This window comes from Drosophila mauritiana, chromosome X, assembly GCF_004382145.1.
Source record: "Drosophila mauritiana strain mau12 chromosome X, ASM438214v1, whole genome shotgun sequence".
NCBI classification, from domain to species: domain Eukaryota; kingdom Metazoa; phylum Arthropoda; class Insecta; order Diptera; family Drosophilidae; genus Drosophila; species Drosophila mauritiana.
Genome location: NC_046672.1, coordinates 22966855 through 22973283, shown reverse-complemented (window position 1 = coordinate 22973283; position 6429 = coordinate 22966855).

The window sequence follows — 6429 nt, the reverse complement described above, 5'->3', positions numbered from 1 at the left end:
GGTGTTTGGCAACTTGACACAATTCATTAAAGTCTTTATATTAATTATATGATAGAGACAATATCATATGCGTCACTAAATTGATGACAAACATTCTTTAAAGATGAACCACAATTCATTGATTCATATGCGTCACTAAATTGATGACGAGGTATTTGGCAACATTCTTTAAAGTTTTATATCAAAAATTATATGATAGGGACAATATCATATGCGTCACTAAATTGATGACGAGGTGTTTGGCAACTTGACACAATTCATTAAAGTCTTTATATTAATTATATGATAGGGACAATATCATATGCGTCACTAAATTGATGACGAGGTATTTGGCAACTTGATACAATTCTTTAAAGTATATGATAGGGACAATATCATATGCGTCACTAAATTGATGACGAGGTGTTTTGTGGGACAATATCATATGCGTCACTAAATTGATGACGTATTTGGCAACTTGATATTAAAGGATATATGATAGGGACGATGCGTCACTAATTGATGACGGGACAACTTTGGTATCATATGCGTCACACGAGCAACTTGGGATATATCATATGCGTCACTAAATTGATGACGGAGTGTATTTGGAGGTGCGGATTAGGGGATGATTATCATATGCGTCACATGACTTTTTGAAGATATGATATATCATATGCGTCACTAAATTGATGACGAGGTTTGGCAACTTGAGTATATGATAGGACAATATCATATGCGTCACTAAATTGACGACGGGATGTCATATGCGTCACTTTTTTGAAATATCACAATATCATATGCGTCACTAAATTGATGACGATTGGCTACAGAAAAATCAATCGAATCATCAAGCAAAGGATAAGCTTCAGTGGATCGCAGTATGGCAGCTGCTCAACCACTTACAACACCTTGCCTGTTACAAAAGTCGTTTACAATTGATTCTAGGCTTTGTCATTGTATTAATAATGCTTTTATATGTAACTAGCGCGGCATCAGGTGATCGAAGATCCTCCTAATTTACTATGTTACAAATTACATTGGCATCACATCCATTGTCGTTTATAAAATAAATTATAAACTTTAAATGGTTTAGAAGCCATACAATGCAAATTGCCCCTTATTTATCATTGCAGTCCAGCACGGATACGACCTTAGAGGCGTTCAGGCATAATCCAACGGACGTAGCGTCATACCACTGTTCGCTCGAACAAGTATTGTGCCATTGGTCCGTACCTGCGGTTCCTCTCGTACTACGCAGGAATGCTGTCGCAACAACGTTTTGTCATTAGTAGGGTAAAACTAACCTGTCTCACGACGGTCTAAACCCAGCTCACGTTCCCTTGCATGGGTGAACAATCCAACGCTTGGTGAATTTTGCTTCACAATGATAGGAAGAGCCGACATCGAAGGATCAAAAAGCGACGTCGCTATGAACGCTTGGCCGCCACAAGCCAGTTATCCCTATGGTAACTTTTCTGACACCTCTTGTTAAAAACTCTTTAAACCAAAAGGATCGATAGGCCGAGCTTTTGCTGTCCCTGTGTGTACTGAACACCGAGATCAAGTCAGCATTTGCCCTTTTGCTCTATGTGTGGTTTCTGTCCGCACTGAGCTGGCCTTGGGACACCTCCGTTATTATTTGAGAGATGTACCGCCCCAGTCAAACTCCCTACCTGGCAATGTCCTTGAATTGGATCATACCTGAGTAATTGGAGTTATACCAAATTTTCAAATCAAAAATACATAAATGCATCGTTTTATTAAAGAATTTGTTTGCGATTATATAACAAACTCGTGATACTTTGATCAAGAAGCTTGCATCAAAACCCAATACCATAAATAATAAATATATCCGTATAATGGCTAGGAAATGATACACGTTCCATTTAATCAAGTAAGTAAGGAAACAATAAGAGTAGTGGTATTTCATTGACGATACCAAACCGAGGTCTAATATCTCCCACTTATTCTACACCTCTTATGTCTCCTTACACTGCCAGATTAGAGTCAAGCTCAAAAGGGTCTTCTTTCCCCGCTAATTATTCCAAGCCCGTTCCCTTGGCTGTGGTTTCGCTAGATAGTAGATAGGGACGACGACGACTTTTCAGATCTCTCCGAACTTGTTTTACGTGGCGTGTTCCACACTGAAGGGATTACAACCACGACACCCTGAACACCCACAAGTGGTGCATGTATCAACATGGTGTATGTGTCTGGATACGCCAGACAAGCGTCCCGGACTAGAAGCTATAGCTATGTACATAGCGACCACCCCGGTAGCAATTCGAGTACTTGCTTGCCGGGCAAGCACTCCCCCTTGCTGAGGAGCGAGATCTACCTAAAATCTCTACTGATCTCTGGGTCACAGCACCCGAGTTTTGCGCAACTAGCACCGTAACTCAAACGTCGAACACGAAGGCTCTACCCGCGATATGGGTACCAACCACAGCCACCACGATACTCCCACCAGGGGGCCTACCTCAATGTGCAGTCTTGGATAGCTGCACAACCCGTGGTACCGAAAGAGAGGCTCGGTGGGCCTCCTCCTTTTGCTCCGACAAGCAGGGTTAGAGGGACCTATGGCTATATTAGTCGCCTCTTACGACAAGCAATAGCGGACTGTGGAAGTATTCTCGCCCGCTAACCACACGGCGAAGTTGTTGGCTAAACACCCCTCCTCCTACGGAACACTTCGTCCGCAAACACTGCCAGCCGTTGAGTCCTCTGTTGATCTTCCAGGATTCTATCGAAGGTCCAGTTTTCGCCAAGGCGCTGCACTCCAAGTCCATCGAGGTTCCGCAAATCTGCATATAGGGGGCAAGCGCACAATATGTGCATCCAGTCCTCATATGGATCTCCACAAGCGCAAGCAGTGGTATCGCTGAGGGCTCTCCCTTGCAAAAATGCGTTAAACGACCCGTGACCTGTCAGCAGGTAAGACGTCCTCATCGAGAATCCAAATCTTGGATCCCGATAGGCGAGAGTGACATATGGGATGAATTTATGCGTCACCCGTCCTGGTTCGCTGTCATCATCCCATCTGTTCTGCCAACTCTGCAGTAAGCACTCTTCTAGGCGAGTCTTCCTCTGCTTCCAGCTTAGACACGTAGTGTCCTCGTCATATAGCCAGTCGTTCTCCTCCAGCGGGTATCCACGCTTCAGCTTGTATTTGACCGCTAAAAACTTAGCAGCCAAGTCAAGCGGGGAGCTCCACCAAGTACCTGCAGTGCCACTGTGGACACTGTTCGGCATACCGAAAGGCATCCAAGCAGGATTAGCCTCTGGCAGGAGGCTAGTCGTCTCCGGGCGGCTACTTGCTCGGCGGTGTCATACCATACCGGGGCACCAAACAGCACACAAGGTGCCATGAGTCCGTCATATATGGTCCGCCTGGCTCGAGGACTGAAGCCCCAGTCGGCTCGAAGCACACGCGCCAATGCTCCAACGACTCCGGTCATCCGCTGGCGAAGCGAAGCTATGTGCGTGAGGAATTTCATTCCTTCACTGACCGTGATGCCAAGGTACCGACAGCTACGCACATACGGAAGGTTCGCTCCAGCAAACCTCACCGTAGGCGCACGTCTCAAGGCACCTTTTAGCAGCATTATTACCGTCTTGCTGGTCGAGACGGCAACGCCAACTTCCGCTCCCCACGCTTCTACGATGGACATCAGCTGTGCTCCTTTTTCCTCTAGCATAGCTCGGGAATTTCCCTCGACGAGAAGCAGCAAGTCATCAGCGTATGCACTCAGCTGGCAATACGGCTGGAGACGCTGAAGCAGTACATCCATCAGAATGTCCCATAAATGGGCCACTGATTGACCCCTGCGGGCAGCCTCTAGTTACCGGTACTTCCACAGTACCGGAACTGCTTCGGATCACTGCTCTTCGGCCGGAGAAAAAGCTCTGCCACAAGCCCATCTCCCGGCATCCCAAGTCTGCTAGTCGGCGGAGTGCAGCACTCCATTCGACGTTGTCGAATGCTCCTTTGAAGTCCACGAATGTGCCGAGCACGTATTGCGCCGGGCTGGCACAAACACTGCTCTTCACGTGTCTCCAAGCATCCTCCACACATCGTCCTTGGCGAAATCCAAACTGCCATCTGCAGCCTTCCGGAAGAACTTCTCTCACACGATTCACCATGATGGCCTCGAGCACCTTACCAAAGACTGGCAGCAAGCATATTCCTCTATATGAGGAGGGCTCACACTTGTCCTTATCTGGCCCTTTGAGCAGCGAGACAACTCGTGGGCACTTCCACTCAGCGGGAAAGTATCCTAATCGGATGCATCGGGAAAACAACGATGCTAGGTGCTCGGGTATGGCGCGCCAGACTGCCTTGCAGATAGTGCCATTGATGCCGTCCAAGCCGGGAGAGCGCCTGCTCTTCAACCGGGCAACACATGCATCAACCTCGAATTCTTCGAGGGCCGGTGGGACTTCCTCCGCGATGGCAGTCGGTGCTTCGGACTCCGCAACTGGGAAGAAATTGCGGAGGAGCACTCGTGCACAGTCACCCCAATCAGTGATGAGCTCGCCATTCACGCGGAGGCACCCAATCTCCGTGCACTTTCTGCGGCCTCGGCAAATCTTGTAGACGCGCCCCCATGGGTCGTCGGCATGATCTCCCACGAAGCGTTTCCAGTCATCCATTTTCGCCCTCCCAATGAGCTTCTTGTAGTTTGCTGAGGCCCGCCTCAGCTCGACCACTACACGCTCTATAGCGGCACCGTCATCACGACGCCTTCCATCTTGGAGTAGGCGACGAAGTCTCCGGACTTCGCGCCTTGCAGCGCAGAGGTCGGCAGTCCACCAACGTGCTCTCCTGTTGGGCGATCGAATTGACTTTCTTCCCAGCGCAATATCACATACATTATGTACTATACTGCGCAGGGTCGAAACTTGCTGGTCCAACGGCGACTCTGAGAAGTTTTCCGGAAGTTCGGCTGCTCTACTCACCATTTCCTCCTTGAACAATCGCCAACGTGCATTGGAGAAGTTCCAGGACGGCACAGGAGCTATGCTCTCAACTGCGCGCGCGGTAGTTGGTTCGGCCACAACAGTAATGATGTGTGGTCACTCAATTCCCACTCGTCCACTCTCCACTCATATGTGGCCCACATAGATGCTGCCTCATTGACGATTGTCACGTCGATATCGCTAGTAGCTCTGTGATTATCGAACGTGTACACCTCTGTTGACTGGTTTAGGGCGGCGACTCTTGCCTCCAGCATCCACTCTGACAGCAGCTCACCCCGTCTGTAGTTAGCTTGCCCCTCGGCATGACGAGAGAGTTTGCTAAGCCACATGGGGGACACTGCATTCGCGTCGAGGCCCAGGATTGCGGGGGTTCTGCTGGCCTGCAGCAGGACCGCATCCATGTACCGGAGGTACGGTTCCAGAGGTGCATCGAACTGGCAGTATGCGGCGCAAAGGAAGATTGAGCCAAAGCTCCCTTTAACGACCAGACATACGCCATAATCCGTGGTGAGGGTCTCCACTGGCATACAGATGGCTTCCTGTTGATCTACTAGGATGGCTGCCTTCCCTCGCCGATCGGTGAAATTCTCATTCCTTCAGGCAGCACATCCATTCCGTCCCCGCCGAGATACGGCTCCTGCACCAGCGCGAACATAGACTCCGATCTCCTGAGTCGGACTCCGAGCTCGATGGTCGCAGCTCTGCCTCGGCCACAGTTCGCTTGGATGAAGCTAAACATTAATGTCTAGCTTGCACCCTCGCCAGCAACGCCCCGTAATATCGGGCACACGTTCGAGAGCATGTAATGCCCCGAGGTTGCCCTCTGTGACGGCAGTTCGGCAGTCCACCGGGTTTTGGCACTTTGCCGCCGGTGTGGCCTTGTTGCCCGCACTGGCGGCAGACATTGTCCTTCTGCCGGCATTCGCTGACCTTGTGGTCGAAACCCACGCATCTGTGGCAGGCGTATGTGCGGACCTGTGCTCGGCATCGGAATGAGAACCACTTGATGTAGACACGACCTACATCAAGCTTCGCCCATCGCGCGTCGTCTACCTCTAGCGTTACATTTACTGTGGCGCCGTCGGTTACCGACCACGCCTTGTCACCAGGTGCACGGACTTCTTAAATTGGGACATAGTCATATCGCTGTCGAAGTTATTTCCATGCAGCTCCTGCATGAATTCCTCAGGGCCGATAGCTGTGTCGACGTCATAGAGACGACCTTCGGCTTCTCGGCCGCATCCGTGCCACATTTAGCCCAACTTCAGCGAACCTCTTTGATGCTACCTTCTGCAGCTCTCCAACTGAAGGAGTACGAATGATCGCACCACCACCTCGACGGAGCTCACGTACCTCATGTACTCTGACTCCGAGGGAGGGTGCAACCATCGTTCGCACCTTTTCCGCTATAGCTTTCCCCGATAGCGCAGGGTCGTCGCACTTCACCACCGCTGACCACGTCTCGCG